Here is a 19,034-nt window from a genome sequence, read left to right as displayed (position 1 = left end):
GAGGGAAAGGATTCTCTGTCTCTTGTTGTCTTAGTGATTCGAATAAATGAGACATGGGATTAAATGTAAATCTATCAGATCATGTGTGTACTATACAATTGTGACCAAAATGATGGGTGAAAGCTTGTGGAAGGAGGAAATGTGAGAGAGAAACTAAACCTTATATGACAAAAGGGGAAAATACCTCAAGGGTTGTGTGATCCATTATGGTGTTGAAGATTACTAGAGCATAAGACAATGTAACTGTGAACAAGAGACCTTGCTAATTATACAATCCAAGTGTGATATAGGATAATACTATATTTCTCCTACAAAATATGGAAAAATGATATTTAGGAAAGATAGGACACCAAATAAAGGACTCAATATTTGGAGATGGACTTGTGATTGTAAATGAGTGAGTACAACTATGATAAATGTTTGCTTGTGGATAAAGGTCTAGCATTGTAATCTCGAAAGTCTTGCTACATAGGGTTGAATTTGAAAATTGTCTAACTTTGATGTTTGATGTTGAATAATGGATTGTGACTAAGATGTTCTTGAACTTAACGATTAAGATTCAAATGATCATGCTCTCTAGAGGAAAGTTTGCAAATGGAAGACTACAAGCTTCAAGAAAGATGAGATGGGAATAATTGATGTGGAAAATGAGGGTGACATGGTCACTATGTGGGTAGCTAATCTTAATCTCTGGAAATAGAAATCTTTGGTTTACTCCTAGGAAAGTGGACCATTCTTGAATTTTTTCGTTGTACAAATTTTTGTCAAAATGATCTTGTATATCCTCCTCCTTTTTGTCGTCTTCAATGTCGTATCAAAATTTTTTGATCATTGTGTTCTAAGTTCTTTCTTTCCTTGTAGGAAAAAAGTTTGGAGAACTTCACCTTTTATGCAATGGACAAGTTTGATGTGGCCCAACCAAGTTCACAAAGGTGAAAATGTGCAAGGGAAAGGTTATGTTCCCCAAACCCACAAACAACAACTATCCACTCTACAACTCCTACACCCTCCCAATGGATATGGTGGATGTATTTCACTTATCTAATATGGATACAAGATTTTTTAAGTGGTTTCAAACCCCCAACCCAATCCTAGCACTCAAATCCCACAAAATTGCGTAGTAGGCCTAAATGTCCCCAACTAGTCGGCAGCAAGAAAGATATTAAGTTTTCTCCAAACTTTTCCAAATTAATATTCAAAAAAAATAGGTTTTTAGATACCCATTTTGGCCTTCTTTAACATATTTGAAATTCAATATAGGTTATTTTGGACCAACAACTAGATCCCCAAACTTGGCACCGTTTTTAGACAAAAAATAGGGTGATTTTAAAAAGTAACTATATTCTACCCATACTTCCAAATATTAATTCTTTCAAAATTCCTCCAAAATTATCCCACTCGAAGGAAAATCAAGTCAATTTGACTCCCCAACCTCTACAAATAAGAAACCCCCAATTTGGCCTCTTACAAACTCTCAAATCTAGGGCTTTCTCTATGTGTGACCTCCCAAGCCAATATCAACTAAATGAAGTTTGATTCATCATTTCCAAGGTATATGTAGATAATATCTAACATAAAATACCCCTCTCCAATGGATAGATCTATGGCTGCTACACTCTAAGCATGCATTTCATGCACCTACAATGACCAAAAACCCATTAGAAGCCCCCATTCATGCAAACTCCTACCCAATAATTGTAAGGATGTTTATTTATGTCATAATATAGGTTTATTCCATGGGGATCATATTCCTACATCCATAGAATGAACAAATTCTCTCTAAATGCCCAAAACTTGCACAATTTGTTGCAAAAGTTGCTTGCAATTGGTACTTTTGGCCAAATGATCTTCTACTTGCCTTAATGCACTAGAAAATGGTTAGATATCATTCCAATTGATTCAAAAAATCAAAATAGATATTAGAAACCAATCTAAACAAAAGATCTAATGCAAAATGCTCAAAAATGGAGTTTTTATTGCATTCCAACTACCAAATCCATACAATGCTAATGGAATCCATACAATGCCTTTAGTTTGATGATCCTATGCCTTTACTAGGCTATATATGATGAAATAAAACTTCCACAACCATATTCCATTGGTTGGAATCCATAACAAATCTTAAAACACTCAAATATTGATTTTCCCTCCTAATCTAGTACATAGTCATTAGGATTCAAAATTTGAATTAAAAACCTTAATTAAAATGTTTTAACTCATACTGTATTACTTTCCACTACTTAGGACTTATTCTAATACCCCCCTAGAACCTAGCTGATCCCTCTAACCAATCTAGATCCCTTTTTGGCACTATTGGCCACCCTTACATCATTTTGATGCCTAAATCCTTTATCAGGATCTATATGACTTTTCAAGTTACCATTTAATTGATTATTACATATTACCATTATAGGCTTCAATAAATTCCAATCAACCTTCAAGGATACCATAGATCCTTTTCTTTTTCTTGCATCCAAGGTGTGCCTAGATGTTTGTCTAGGTGCTCCTACAGCATAAATCCCACCTCAAAAAATACTCTTGCCACAAGAGTGAAGGGGAGTTTTCTTCAAGTCACCCATTCTCCTAGATGGATGTCTACAACTCTTCTTCAGCAACCCTCCACTTGTGTTACATGTACTTCCTACATTCAAAATTTTAGAACAAATAAAAACATCAGATTTAGAACATTTATCATTTGCCCTCCCAATCTGTCTTTTCTCTTTCATTTGAGGATCCAAAAGACCCTTGTCTCTACCCTTCATGGACACTCCATCATTACTCTTGTTTATTTTCACCAATGGACATCAAAGAGAACTAATTAATATCCTCTTTTCACACACCATTTTCTGCAAATCAGAACTTTTGTGATCAGCAACATGACTCTTCATCATTACCAAGGAGGTTTTGTGTTTTAGATCAACACCACTTATTGGTTGATCTTCAAAAGTGATATACTTCTTCTCACCAACATATAAAATTCTTCCACCATCACCATCATCACTTGGTAAAGGGTTAAGGAAAAATTTTAGACCATCCTTATGCACAATATATACATTCTCCAATCCATGATGTATAGTATCCCTAAAGGCTTGCCAAGGCCCTCCAAGTATAATATGACAACATGACATAGGAATCACATCACAAAGAACTCTATCAGCATATGATCCTATTGAAAAATCAATAAATGCTTTCTCTCTAACAATAATTTTTTTCTCATCACTTACCCATGAAGTCTTGTATGGTCTCTCAATGGGAAAATTTTGTAATTTCGTTTGTTTACCATCTCATAAGAAACCAAATTGTCAAATGATCAAGAATCAATGATCATTTTACAAATATTACCATGACTTACACAATTTGTTGTAAAGATGGATATTGGAGCCTTCTTTCGTTGTTGTATTCTCCTCACCATCAAGGATTCTCCTTCCTCGTATGGTCCAATTTTTATAGCCTTTCCTTTGTCTTCCCATTCTTCTTCCCCTCCTTGTGCCAAGTGAACTCTCTTCTCTACCTTCTTGCGATCAGCCTTCTTCTTAGCACACCTAAAGGACTGATGTCCAATGACTCCACAGTTAAAGTACTTACAACTGAATGCACCACTGCCTCAGCTATAACTAGATCTACCACTTCCTCTTTGTTTTGAATCACCATTCTTGCACTTTTCCTCATTAGCTTGTTCCTTCTAATCAATAGATTTGCCTCCTCTACCTTTGCATGCATTTCTTCTACCACCACTATTATTTTCTCTTCTTCTCAACTTCTCTTCAACCCTTATGGCCAATTTGTAACATTCCTCAATAGATCTAGGGTTTGTTAGACTTAATTCATTTTGGATGTTGAATCTAAGTGCCTCAAGTATCTTGCCATTTTCTCTTCTACATCCTCATAATGACCCACTCTGATATCTAACTTATGGAATTTTTTAGTGTACCCTTATACATTCAAGTCTCTTTGCCTAAGACTTTGCATTTTCTTGTACATATGTACCTTTTAGTCACTAGGTAAAAAAATTGCCTTCATTTTGTCCATCATAGTTTACCAAGAAGTTATTTTTGATCTACTATTCTTCCATCTCTCTGCTTTTATAAAATCCCACCAAAGTAAGGCATGCCCTTTCAATCTAGTCTTAGCAATCCTTACTTTCTCTTTCTCCTCTATGTTCTCAAACTCAAAGTAGTTCTCCATAACATTGAACCAATAAATCATTTCTTCATCATCCATCTTACCTACATACAAAGGTAAGTCTGAGCTTCCTTTTGCATCACCACTCCTTATGGCTTTAACAAACCTAGCCAACCTCTCCTCCTCTGGGTCTAACGGTGCCTCTTCTCTCAAAAGGACATCTTCTTCATCTTAATCTTCAAATTATTCTTCCTCTTCCAATCTATTTTTTCCTTTCTTTTCTAGTATGGTCAATCTACCAATCAAGGCTTTAATTTCCTTGTCCTTCTCAAGATTTTCCCTTCTTTCTTGTTCAGGGGTTGCTCTTATCCTTCCATTCTCTATCATTTGTTCCTTTGCAAGCTTTGAAATTTTATAATTAGTGACCCTCTAATGGATCCCCTCATCTTCTCCTTCTAACATCTTCACAAGTACTAAGGTCCACTCGAAATGCTCAAAAAGTAAGGGATACTCAAAGGCTTCAACAGGGATCAAATACACAAATGACCCCAATAACTCTTTTTTTCTTTTAGCATAGGATTCTACTAGGCTTTAATACCAATTGATTCAATCAACAAGTGTGATGTGGCCCAACCAAGTTCACAAAGGTGAAAATGTGCAAGGGAAAGGTTATGTTCCCCAAACCCACAAACAACAACTATTCACTCTACAACTCCTCCACCCTCCCAATCACTATGGTGGATTTATTTCACTTATCTAAGATGGATTCAAGATTTTTCAAGTGGTTTTAGAACCCCAAACCAATCCTAGCACTCAAATCCCACAACATTGCCTAGTAGGCCTAATTATGCCCAACTAGGTCTGCAATGAGAAAGATCTAAAGTTTTCTCCAAACACTTTCAAATTAATCCTCAAAAAAATAGGTTTTCAGATACCCATTTTGACCTTCTTAAACATATGTCAAAATAATATAGGTTATTTTGGACCACCAACCAAATCCCCAAACCTGGCACCCTTTTAGGCAAAAAATAGGGTGATTTTACAAAGCACGTATATGTTGCCCATACCTCAAAATATTTATTCTTTCAATAGTCCTCCAAAATTATCCCAATCAAAGAAAAATAAAATCAATTTGACTCTCCAATCTCTATAAATAAGAAACCCCCAATTTGGCCTCTTATAAACCCTCAAATCTAGGGCTTTCTCAATGTGTGACCTCCCAAGCCAATATCAACAAAATTAAGGTTGATTCACCATTTAAAATGTATATTTAGATGATATCTACTATAAAATACCCCTCTCCAATGGATAGATTCTAGGTGCTACACTCCAGGCATGTATTTCATGCACCTACAGCCACCAAAAACCCATTAGAAGCCTCCATTCATGAAAATTCCTACACAATCATTATTGGGATTTTTATTTACATCATAATAAAAGTTAATACCATGGGGATCAGATTACTACATCCATGGAATGAACAAATGCTCTCTGAATGCCCAAAACTTGCATAATTTGTTGCAAAAGTTGCTTGCAATTAGTACTTTTGGCCAAATGATCTTCTACTTGCCTTAATGCACTAGAAAAGGGTTAGATATCATTCCAATGGATTCAAAACATCAAAATAGAAAGTATAAACCAATCCAAACAATAGATTTAATGCTAAATGCTAAAAAAATGGAGTTTTTATTGCATTCAAACTGCCAAATCCATACAATGCTGATGGAATCCATACAATACCTTCAATATGATGATCATATGCCTTTACCAGGCTATATAGGACAAAATAAAACTTCCCCAACCATATTCCATTGGTTGGAATCCATAATAAAGCTTAAAACACTCAAATATTAATTTTCCCTCCTAATCTAGTATATAGCCGTTAGGATTCAAAATTTGAATTTAAAACCTTATTTAAAATGTTTTAACTCATACGGTATTTCTTTCCACTACTTAGGACTTATTAAAATACCCCACTAGGACATATTTTATCCCTCTAACCAATCTAGATCCCTTTTTGGCACTATTGACCTCTCTTACATCATTTTTATGCCTAAATCCTTTATCAGGATCTTTATGACTTTTCAAATTACCATTAAATTGATTATTACATATTATCATTATAGACTTCAATACATTGCAATCAACCTTCAAGGATATCATAGATCCTTTTCTTTTGCTTGCATTCAAGGTGTGCCGAGATGTTTGCCTAGGTTCTCCTACACCAACCTTCTTATGTTTGACTTTGTTAGACATGGCAAGAATAAAATAAACCCCAACTATAAGAACAAGCATAAGAATTTCAAAAAAATGTTGTGAAGATACAAAAGAAAAGACCCAATGAATCTCAAATGTTGGACCAAGTACAAGGACTTATGCAAATAAAATTATAGCTCAAGAGGACCTATTTACAACCATTTCACTCACTGAATGTTTAGCTCACCATTTCACTCATTTGGACCTATTTGATGTTTGTATTAGTTTTGGATTTTGAACACTCAAGCATGCCAAACATCAAAAATCCTATTAATCCTTCAACTAGGATGTACAAAGATCAACTAGAGGGTGTCTTCAATATACACAAGGTACATGAGGCCTAAATCTGTAGATAAAAGAAAATAAAGCCACATAGTCAGGAGGAGATGATAACCCAAATCTCCACCTTCACTTCGCAAAAGTATAAAGTTCTTTGGGGCTTAGTCGAGAGTGACAAGATTTTACTTCCAAGAAAGTTTTCTTTGGATTTTCCTCCCACTATTTATACTCTACCAGAACACGGGAGTTGATGTCATCCCAAGGGGTGATGAAATCCCCAAGTAGGCCTCCTAAAAATAAAAAACAAGACCACTTATTTCTTGTGCACTCAAGATCACTCGAAGGTATGAGAGGAGAGAATACATAAGTGGCCTTGGGGTTTAAAAGACACTTTTTCTTTCCTAACTAAAGCTTAAGATTTTCTATCCACTCTTGAAGATGCTCATGTTTAAGCATGCAAAACTTTTCCAACTTGACAGTGTCATCAACATAATAAACTGCTCATCGGTCAACATAATAAAATTTATAGGGATAAAAACGAATTCCTTTGAGTCATTCAAGATTGAGTGTATTCATTTTAAGAAGCAAGTCAAAATGTTTCATAGCAAGCTTCTTTGTCCCTTAGGCATTAAAGATTTGAAGAGAATTTGTTAATCCCAAATTGAAATATTTCATTGCATTTTTCTTTGATCTTTAGATATTCAAGATTGTGGTGTGTTATCTAAGCATCCATTCTAATAAAAAGCTTATCTATTCCTTTAGGGCATACAAGATTGTGTTTTGCATCCATTCCAATGAAAGGTGTGTAAATTCTCTTAAGGCATTCAAGATGGTGTGAGTAATGTTACTTTTAAATGCATTCAAGAGTTTTTTTGGATTTTGCAAGGTTATTAGCAACATTCATTCAAAGGACAAATGGTTAAACCATACAAGCTCATTTCAATCCCTAATTCTAAAGTCCTCCAAAGTATGATTTGTACAATAAAATGTGATTAGTTATCTATGTATATGAAGAAAATGATGAGGTGCATATCAACAAATTCTTCAAAAATTAGCTAGGCTATGAAATAGAAAAGACAAAAAATTACAGTCAAAGACAACAAACCATTGGAGATGACAAAACATAAACAACAAAAGAGAACGGATTAAGTTATACCCGATACTTACACTTGTAGATCGCAGACGACAAGTGAGACTAAAAGTTGACAAACTCACAAATTCCAAAACTAGCAGCCACCAAAACATGTAGACACCAAAAATTATAGACGCCAAAGACCAAATCAACAAATACATTAGTACATAGAGATGACAAAACTTATAGCCACCAAAAACACAAATGACAGAGTCTGAATCTATGGAGATGCCATAAAATGGAGATGAGAAAACATGTTTTTTTTGTAGGTAAGAGTAATTGAGTTTGTTAATGGCACAGACACCAAACTATGGAGACAATGATCTACAAAGACAAAAAAAATGTCTTCATTGATGACACTGCATTCAAATAGAGATAACAATGCATGGTTTTTCAGAAACCACCTAGTTTTTTGATCAAATTACACTTAGAAAAGGGATGTGGGTCCCACTGGGCATGCTAAAATATATACATGAAAAACCTAATCTGTTGGGAGCACATTTAAACAAGAAAATGTTAGTAGTGTGCATATATAAAGATTGATTCCATAAGCACTACTAACTAACTTGAGTTTCCCTACACTAATGCAACCAATAGAAAAGAGTCCCACACAACCTCATACCAACTCAACAAGGAAACCCAAATGAGACCTTGTTATTATGCTCAAGATTGAGGGATGTGTATGTGCTCTCTCCAAACACAACTATTGAATCCCAAGATTTGATAAATGACCAATGATATGAAACTATGCTAAACAAGTGGAGAATACTTCAAGCAATGGCTATGGAAGCATTCAAGGATGTGAATGTGGATGAAAGTAAGTAAATCTAATGATGCAATTCTAAATGAAAAGGCAAGAACAATGCAAGAAATCAAACAAATACCAAAGGGTTAGCAATAATCTCTAAAAAGCTCTAAGCTTAAACTAGCATGATAGTAATGCAATGGAGGAGATGAAAAATGCTTGAGACAAGGGCTCTATTTATAGGCTTGAGGGAGTTGAGGAGGTAGAATATATGTGGCATCCATATAGGTGACACATGGAGACACATGGGCTAAAGGAAAAGTCACATAAAAGTCAAAAGGAGCCTTAATGATCTGGGTGGCTCAAGATTTGCTCACACATGTGTGAGAAACCTTGGGGAAAGGAAAGGGGGACAAGGATGTAAGAGTCTATTTTGGAGAATTTAATGAAAGAGGAGCTCCTAGGGATTGAGTTGTTCACACATGTGTGAGAAACCACTTAGAGGCTAAAAGGTGTTTAAAAGAGAGTTTTAGGATTAATAATGTGGATTTAGCAGGTGGGTAGGCTTAGAAGGATAACAGTGATGAGTGGTAGGCTAGGTTTTAGGTGGGATTAGGATTAAATCAAACAATATTTAATTTAATACTAGGATTAGAGAATTTTATAAAGTGGAGGGAATTAAATAAATTAAAATTTATTTAAAAGGCAATTTATGCAGCATTTTGTATTAAATAAAATTAATACATTAGGGAGAGTATTTAAATTAAATTTAAATATATTAGGGGAGTGAAGTTATTTAATTAAATAAATTTGATTAAATAAGTAGAGGAACATGAAAAATATAATTAATTGATATATAATTAATTATAATATCAAGGGAAGTATTTAATAAATAAATTTAGTGTTTGGGACGATTTTAAGCGTCTACAATTGTATAATGTTATATCGAGGAGCACATAGATAGATGTGCAACATGCAAAGATTCCCATGGGATATATTTGATGAGTTGTATTATAATATTGTGATAATATTTGATGTAATTATTTAATATTGGGGAAAATAATTAAATGTCCAATATTAAATGTTGGGTCAATAGGTTAGGTAGCATATGGTTTTAGCACATTGTTTATGTAATAATTCTTTGTGATTTTGTGGGACTTGCTACTATATAAGTATCCAAAAGGGTAGTTAGTGTAGTGAAAAGGGGGAAAAAATGAGAAAAAGGCAAAACAGAAAGAGTCAAGCTAGACAAGGCTCGACAGGTTAGCTGAGGGAGTATTTGTGAAGGTTGGAAGCATGACATGGGATGTGTAATTTCATGCTTGTTCACATGGGTTGTTTGGTGGTTGCTATAGCTTTACAAGATTCTATGGTTGTATTACAATGGTGTTTCTTTTTTAATAATACATGGTGATGGATGCTTTTGGAGGCTAGGTTTTTTTCCCTTAATGAGGGTTTCCTAGGATATATCTTGTGTCACATTTTTGTAAGTATGTTGTCTATTATCTTACATATGGATGTTAATTACAAATTTATTTTAGATCTATTATGGGTTATGTGGAAATAGTTATATGTTTTTTCTTGTAAGTTTCCTTACAAAGTGTGCTCATATATTTTATTCTTCCAAATTTCATATTTATCATCATCAAACTTAGGAATTTTCTTCCTATAAGACATAGATATCCTCAAGATATTAAGTTTCATTCTCCAAGATGACCTTATGCTCTAATAAAAATTATCAATTGTGAAGAAGTAAAGTCCATGCACAACTAAGAGAGGAGGGGGTGGGATGAATTAGTTATAACCAATTAAATGTAAAACCAAACTTATAAATATGAAATCCAACATCATAAGAGAGAAAACCATAGACCATACCACAATGATTTGTTGACATAGGAAACCCTTGATCATAGAGGAAACCCTAGTGGGGATAGTACCCATAAGATAGTATACTTATATATAATTTCCTTGTGAAAGGATATGACCATGTTGGAAGCCAATTACAATGCACTCAGTCCAACAGTCCCTATTAGAGGACATCTCACTATTAGGACACCTTGAAACCTTTTTTGAAGGTTCTAACCCTATTAAAGATTGATAAAGAAGTAAATGGAACTACTTCCTTAATGCTTCAACAACTATGAAGAATGAATCTTCAAGATAACATATCCAAATCAATGAACTAATTGATCTACAAGTTACTTGCCAAAATAATTCCTTTGAAGATCACCACAATCAACCAACTCAATCACTTCTCTTCTCTGACCATCTATCATAGACGTTTGTATCCACATGCCACATACATTACATACATGATACCCATGATGATTCCCTAGTAAGGAAAATAACTTTCCTTTATAGCCTCACAAATAATTACTTAGGTTAGCTTGTTAAGGCATTCCCAATATACATTTTTTTACATAGGTTCATGTTAAGGCATACATTCCTTCATAAGAATCATTATATATATTGCAATATATTTTTGACATGTTACAATACCATTATTATATCTTACCATGATTAATTAAACTCTTCCTTAATATATTTGGTTGCCACTAAAATATACTACACATTACACAACAATGACCTTTCTAGAACAATCCCAAAGCCTTGTTATCATGAGCATAGCTATATGAACAAGTCTTCTACCATGATCCAAGCTCACTGATATCAATTGCATCTTTCCAATAAGGTACAACAAATATATGATCAACTATTTCTATTAATAATTCCTTGTACATTGTTCTTTTACTAGTCATCCCCAAATAGAGTATAATTTATCCATAACTCAATAGAAGATCCAATGAACATAGATATGATCTCTAAACTCATTATTCTACAAAAAGTAAGCCTTTATAGATTAAACTATCATATGTAACTTTGTTATTATAACAAATATCCTAAGATATACATAATGTTTTTCTATTATGATCACATAAACATATGTTGTAATCAATGACAAAACCTATCATTAGTAAAATACATAAATAATTCATCTAAGTTCCAACCAAACCTCTATTTATGAGAACACTAATATCCTTAGAACCAAAATTACAAAGAATCAAGCTTGGTATAATTGAAAATAAGATTACTAGAAGGGCTAAGCATATGATGAAGAATTGGTAAGATGGAGAAGAAGCCATAAATAAAGGGAAACAAAGGAAATATTCCTCTTTGAAGGGAGGAGTAGTTCCTTAAAGAAGACTCATATAAACAACAAAAAATGGAGGACTAATACTAAGACAATGAATGTTAGAGGATTTAAAGGATAATTGATTAAGGACCATTCTAGGGAACAATTTTCAAGTGGAGAGAAAATGGATTTCATGCTTTGAGTTCAAAAAAGGAAGTTTCAAAAGGTCATGGAATTTAGCACCTAGAAGTGCTTATGTGAAGGAGGAAAACTAGAAAAGGAACCATAAAAATTGATGCAAAAGATGTGGAAGCACCATAGAGGGAGGTTGTGTTGAAATAATTATTGATTCATGGTGATTTGATTAGGTAAGTGTTGTACACTTTTCATCAGGTGTAAGGCTAACTCATCAAGCATTTTTGAGTTGATTCTTCAATAATTTCCCAAGGTTGACTTGTCAAGTATGTTTAGGGTTAACCTATAAAGCTAACATTAGTCATGGAATATTAGCTTAGGTTTATGTTTTCAAAAGAGAATATATATCTTCTTGTAGTGGGGGAATTGTAGATTGTAATAGGTTGAAGTATTATTGGATAAAAAAAAATGGACTCTTTGTTTAGTTGATGTAGCCCAATATTGGGTGAACCACGTTAAATTTTTATGTGTTTTGTTCCATTTATGTGTTCTTTATTCCTTTGAATTATTAGTTAAATTTGTAATTAACTTTTATTTTTTGTCTAAGAGTCCTAACAATAACTTTTATAGATTATATTGAGCAAATTTTATAGTATAGGATTACTACTTAATTGATTAGTTATTGTGTTTTCATTGATTTCAACTTAAGTGTTGATGGTTGATATTTTACTGAAAGCATTGTTCTAGCATATGCAATATTGAAACAAAATTGAGGTTTTGGTATACTAGGATCTAGAATATGTGGTACATATTATTGAAAGGGGCAATGGGTGATTAAAGGAATAAGTTCCTTGGTTGTGGCATGTATCAAATTTTCATGCATCTAGTATTCCTTGCATATTTTGATAGAACTAATTGCATCCTTTTCTATGGTATTTCAATAATAACCATCTATAATAAATTTTTGAGTGAGTTGAGACCATTTGAGTGGCCCCCCACACACTTTTATGGACTTTAGCTAATGCATGCTTAGAGTCCTATCATTCTAGACATCTAAGAGGAGTACCATCTAGACCTCTGTTAAACAAGTCATCATAGATGATGGTGTACCATGAGGTATTGCAGAGGAATTGACATTTTTATATTCTTGTACAAGTTATTAGCAACTACTTGGTCTTGAAGGAAAGAGTAGATCTTGGCATATCTAGATGGGCCATGGCTAAATATTGCATAGATTATGTAGGAGTAAAGAGTGGTATAGGTGTGATAACACAAATATTCCACAAAGAACTTATAGAAGGATTCATGCTCTTACAGTTGAAGGATGGATGTTAAGATAACCATCACATTGGTAGCTTTGTTCTCATTCCTTGGAATTTTCTTAAAGGTAACAAAACCAAAGTAATTCTTCAGATCATTTATCATACACATGTATGAAATAAACTTTTTATCTTTTGTTTTCTACTCATTATTTGCTTGATTAATGATGATTTGAGTCACCATAGAGATGTAGCCTTATAATTTTCCACTCTATAGCCATCTGTTACAAGCTAGAATTATCGTTGCACCAAAAGATCAACCTATCAATGCTTGATATAGCCACTAGATTTATAGAACACATGAGGTGGTTAATCCATGTCATGAGTCTCAAAATAGAATTTTGGTAATTAGTCCAACAATCCCCCCTCAGCATTACCTGAGAAGATTTGAACCTATAACCTAGTTGTGATACCACTTGTTACAAGCTAGAATTGTTGTTGCACCAAAATATTGACCTATCAATTCCCAATACAACCACTAGAATTATAGAACATAGGAGCTAACTAAGCCATGTCAAAAATCTCAAAGAGGGACATTAGCGGTTAGTCCAACACAATTTTGATGTTAATTATCATAACTTTGTATTTAGCAGTGTTGTTGTTACAAGTGAATAGTAACTTGTATACTTTAGGAATAGTATACCCTTGAGAGGTGATAAAGAGGACCCAAAAATATGATACATATTATATATAAGATCCATCAAATAAAATTTTCTAGGTTCACTCTGTGATGTATATGATGGAAGAATTAGGAAACTCAATCTGGATTACCATCCTATAGTAGAAAGTCAACTAGTTGGTTGGTAATGGCTTGACCCTTGATAACCTTTGGGTTGACATACTCAATGTGAAATTTAAATAGAATCATCATCTATTTTGCAATCTTCCCTATCAAGGTCATTCTTTTTTTAGAAAGTACTTAAAAGGATCGATGTTAGCCACTAGTTGCGTAGTGTTTACTAGCATATAGTATCACAAATTTTGGGAGGCAAACATGATTTCTAGGAAGGCCTTCTTGATTTTGGTATAGTTGATTTCATAGGAAACCATGTGCTAATATTGTAATAGTGGGTGTGTTATTTCTTATCCTCATCCTGCTAAGCCAATCACTCCCTTAGTGAAGTAATTATAGTTGATGTTTACTCTTTGATCTAATTTTTACTTCCATCAAATTCCTCATTCGAAATGCACTTGACTCCTTTGTGGAGTTTCTTTGTGAACAGTTGATCCATGACAACCATTTGACAGATAAAATATTGAATATATTGAATTTACTCACATAGGATTCTCATATGAATGATATTGTATGAAGGTAGCATATCCATAATGAATTGTACCTTTTCTAGATCTACTTTAATTTCCTTCGCTTAAACAATGTGTCCAAGAAATTTCCCTAAGATTATTTTAAATGTGCATTTCTTAGGATTGAGATGCAATTTGATCTACTCCATATGGTCTCAGATTAACCCTAGATCTATGAGGTGTGTTAGTGTTGGCTCCTGATTGAATAGTTTTAGAACTAACCAATAAACTAGACCAATCATCTAAGGCTAGCAAATTCCTATCACAAATGCACTCGACTGCAATCTTGGGCCAACTATAAGGCATAATTCCTTCTTCACTTCAGGCTCTGCAAAATCTAGGTAGCTTAACCTTAAGGTTCTAATATATGGTACCAGTGCAATGAAACATATAATCTAAACCTATCAACAGCAAATGAAATCATTTTGTCTTCTGATACTCATGCAATATCATAGGAATGAGATAACTACAAATCATAACCTATGAATCCATAAGCTAAGTGAGGGCATCTTGTTCTAGCTCTTCCAACATAAAATATAAAGATGATTTGAATTTTATTTGATTTTATGTGGGTGGGGAAAGTGGATGAAAACCATGTATTGACAACAAACTAATGATCCTGTAGCTAATTAGTGCCTCATCCATTGGGCAATTCACAAATCTCTATCATGCATTTTGGATATCTAAGACATATATCCTATGCCAAGACTCCAGGTCCATCCATTTACCTTATAAATTGGATACCAATGTTCAATCTAAATCTCATTCTTACCTAATATCCTCCTCAATAAACCTACAACCTTGTTGATTTCCCTAAAGCATTTACATAACTCCTTGAATTATAAGCAACAATGAAATGATATATAGCTTTAAGGGACTGCAACTATGACCTAGGCTCTTTGTTTAAAGATCATAAAACATTACAAATCACTAAGAAAGGAGACAAGATTTAAAATGAAACTCAACACCTACTATTCTTTGTATTGATTTCCTTGAAATAATACATGAAAATGCATGAAATTAACTCACAAAATACCAAATAAACAAGACTGTACAATATACATATGTTGTCATACAAGAGAGAAAATGGAAGGAATGAGAAACTGATAGGATGGGAAGGGGGTATCATAGCCAAAGCATAGCTTCATGGTCTGGAACCAGCACATCCCAGATACTTTCCATTCAGACTTCATCAATTTCAAAATTTCCTTTCCAATTTCCAAATCCCTTTTTTCCCCAACTTTTTCCAACCTTTTTTTTCCCCCAAATGAAAAGACAAAATACATATATAGGATGAAATAATTCAATCCTCCCCAAGAGATATTTTCCATTTCCTCTTTAATTCCAAAAATATTTGATTCTTCAATCATGACTCCAACTTCAATCCCGAAATTCATCACAGTTGGAAAACAAAAAATATCACTCATAACTAAAAATTGGAACCAAATGATACCAGAATGGGATAATATTCTCAAAATTAACCCAATAGACCTTTTACCATGTGTTTTTACCAAGCCTATAACTATATTTTCAATTTTCACCAATTTCACTAAGAAAGCCAAAATTTTACATTTTTGCCTATAACATGAACCAATGAAGACTTGCTCAAAATTTGAATTTACATCTAGATTGCTCATCTTGAGACCTTTCCAATGATATATGATACTTGATATTTTAGATGAAAATAACCCATATGGAAGCCATTTGACGAATCAAGTCCCAACTCTAGTTTTGCACATTAAAATGCAAAAAAAATTAAAAATTTTAAAAAAATCTATAGTATAAAATACAAATTTTGCATTAAAAATCTTTTATGAATGCCCATTTCAGAATATTTGAATAAAATATTAAAAATAATATTTTATTGACCCTTTAATCTTCTCCTAAGTCCACCTAGGTGTCGAATATATTACACATGGAATGTTTTGATTTGCTCCCACAACTCTGAATGACCCCACAGCCTTCTCACTAGATTTCAACTTTTCTAGGAGTTTTCCATGTCCCCACCAATGAGATCATCCCATTTTTTGGTGGTGACATGGCGACCATCAAAATCCGATATGTTTTTCCAACATCTCCTTCTCTAACCACTTAGGCAATGCCACTTTTTATTCCATTATTCATCATCACCACTACTGCCAAGTCACACAACTCTTGCCATTTTTTGAATTTCCTGAGAGGTTGCCATGTCACTTACCAGTGAAACTTCTTATTTTCTAATGGTGACATGGAAACCACTAGAATCCAGCGACCTTTTTCGACGCTTTTCCTCCTTTGCTCTGTTGGTCAAAATTTATCTATTCTCTACACTAGCTATCCATCCATGGTGGACCCCACTATGCAAGCGACTTTCAAAATGGTAGTATCCTAAAGAAAACTAACCATTGGAGGTTTTTTTAGTTAAACATCTAAAAGTTTCTTTACCCATCCAATGTGGGATTAAAAGTTTGAAAGCGTTCCTCTTTTGTCTACTTGAGGCTCTGTTGTGGCTTTCCTTGCCTTGACACACTTGTTCCTCAACCATATCTACCTTGTTATCTACCAATTTGTGGTCCCTCATTCATGCACAAAAAACTTTATTTGAAAAAGAATCAACAAACTCTGCTTCAAACTCCTCCAGTGAAGTTTGCAATAGGGGACAATGTCTCTTTGATGGAGGCAAATGCTCTATTCATGCTTGCGTGGAGCTTCACTTTATTTTCTTTTCAAATGGCTTCTCCAATTAGCTATGGCCTTCTTGAAATATTTCTTATCAAGCATAAAATGCAACTCTTCCTTACTTATATTGATAATATTTGGATAATTCTACACTTGCTAAATCATTACAAGTCAAATAGGGCTTCCCAAAATTTAGAACAATTCACACCAGCATGACATCAATAAAAGACCAAATTTGAGGGATTCAAAACCTAGTCAAACACATTTGAAATGACTCAAAATCTAAAATATAGGCTCTTTGGTATGGATGCTAAACATTCCCAAAGAATCAAGTCATAAAAATTAACTGGGTATGACATATTCAAATGCAAACACAGCCTCCTATCACTATTTAACACTTAGGAAAAAATGCAGAATTGGATATTGCTCATAATGGGACTTCACGAAATGGCTCAAAATGGAAATTTACCTTCATGGAATACATAGACTTATTGAAAGAAAGGTGTTAGAATCATTATACACCTCTTAGGCCTCAAAAGGACAGTTGGGTGTGCATGCATTAAAAAATGCTTATAGGGCTTATTTTTTACAATGGTACTCAAAATCGGGGCTTCAATTTTGAGTCCCAATAGTTAGTATTTTCCATAATTTTTCTAGTGTGTCATCAACATAATCCTCCATTTTTTTTTGTATCATGTCATGAAAGAACTTTGTCATGGATCTCTGGTAAGTTGAACCAACATTTTGTTGATCTTGTAGTCATGTTGCCAATTAGTGTCAAACACTTAGTTATCTCTAAGGCAGAGTTGGTCGGTCATCACTGTGACTAAGCCATCTTATAAGGTTGAGTATTGTACAAGGATTTTTTCATATTTCAATAAAAATTGAGTAATTCTAGTATTACTAAGAAAATCAATGGTCATTGAGTACTGTAGTGTGTATCGAGCTAAGTATGTTAGTTGAGTATTATGTATATTCCAAATACTCTAGTGTATGCCAAGAAGTTAGCTTATCTTGAGCTTAGTTACTACTGAGTGACAATATATGGATAAGAGTTATGACTGAGCATTAGAGTTCTTGAGTGCTGAAAAAACTAGTTTTGGTATATGTGTTTGGAATGACAAAAACACTTAGGTAGACCATTTGGGCTGAATTCTATGCATGATTTAATGATCTTAGAGACATTTAAGGAGATGATTATGCATTTTTTATCATTAATCCCTATGCAAAGCATGCAACCAATCAAAAAAAGGAAATGCATAAATGACAAAAGAGATGAATCTATATTTTTGGTCTTGATTTGAAACTTTATCTGTTATCTATTTAAGGAGGACCTAAACCCTAAATTGGAGAAAGAGAAATGTGTGTGCGAGAGAGGCTATGTTTAGATGCTAGAATCAAAGACTGGGTAGAGTGATCAAGAAGAGAAGTGAAGGGCATAAAAGAGAAGGGTTGAATAGAGTTATATCATATTTGTTGTCATATTAGAGTTTTAAAGAGGAGATTTTTCATCAAGCATTAGAGTGCTAACTGAAGGATCCGGTATTGATATATTCTAGCAAGTGTTTAAAGGTAAATCTCTTAATTTAGTGGTCCTAATAGACCTTTGTAAATCTCTTAAAAATGTTCTTAGTTCATTATAAGTTTAAATTCTTTAATCAAGGTAGACTGAATCAATCTATAAGCTCTTAGCAGGGCAGACCCCTCATAGGGTAGATCATTAGAAGTGATCAAACTTGTAGCCCTAATAGGAAAACTTTATTGTTGTAAAGATAACTGTCTGGTGTCATCCCCACCTTAGTTTTACCTTCACCTTGGAGGGTTTTTGGGTAACCAAATCTCTTGTGTTATATGTTTATCATTTACCTATATGTTCATGGATGTGATTAGTTGTTAGATCTATCACAACATTGTAGTTTATGTCTATGTTTATGTGATTCATGGTATTGTTGT

Source organism: Cupressus sempervirens, chromosome 5, assembly GCF_028749045.1.
Source record: "Cupressus sempervirens isolate cs-2001-9-10 chromosome 5, ASM2874904v1, whole genome shotgun sequence".
NCBI classification, from domain to species: domain Eukaryota; kingdom Viridiplantae; phylum Streptophyta; class Pinopsida; order Cupressales; family Cupressaceae; genus Cupressus; species Cupressus sempervirens.
Note: the sequence above shows the minus strand (reverse complement) of the source record.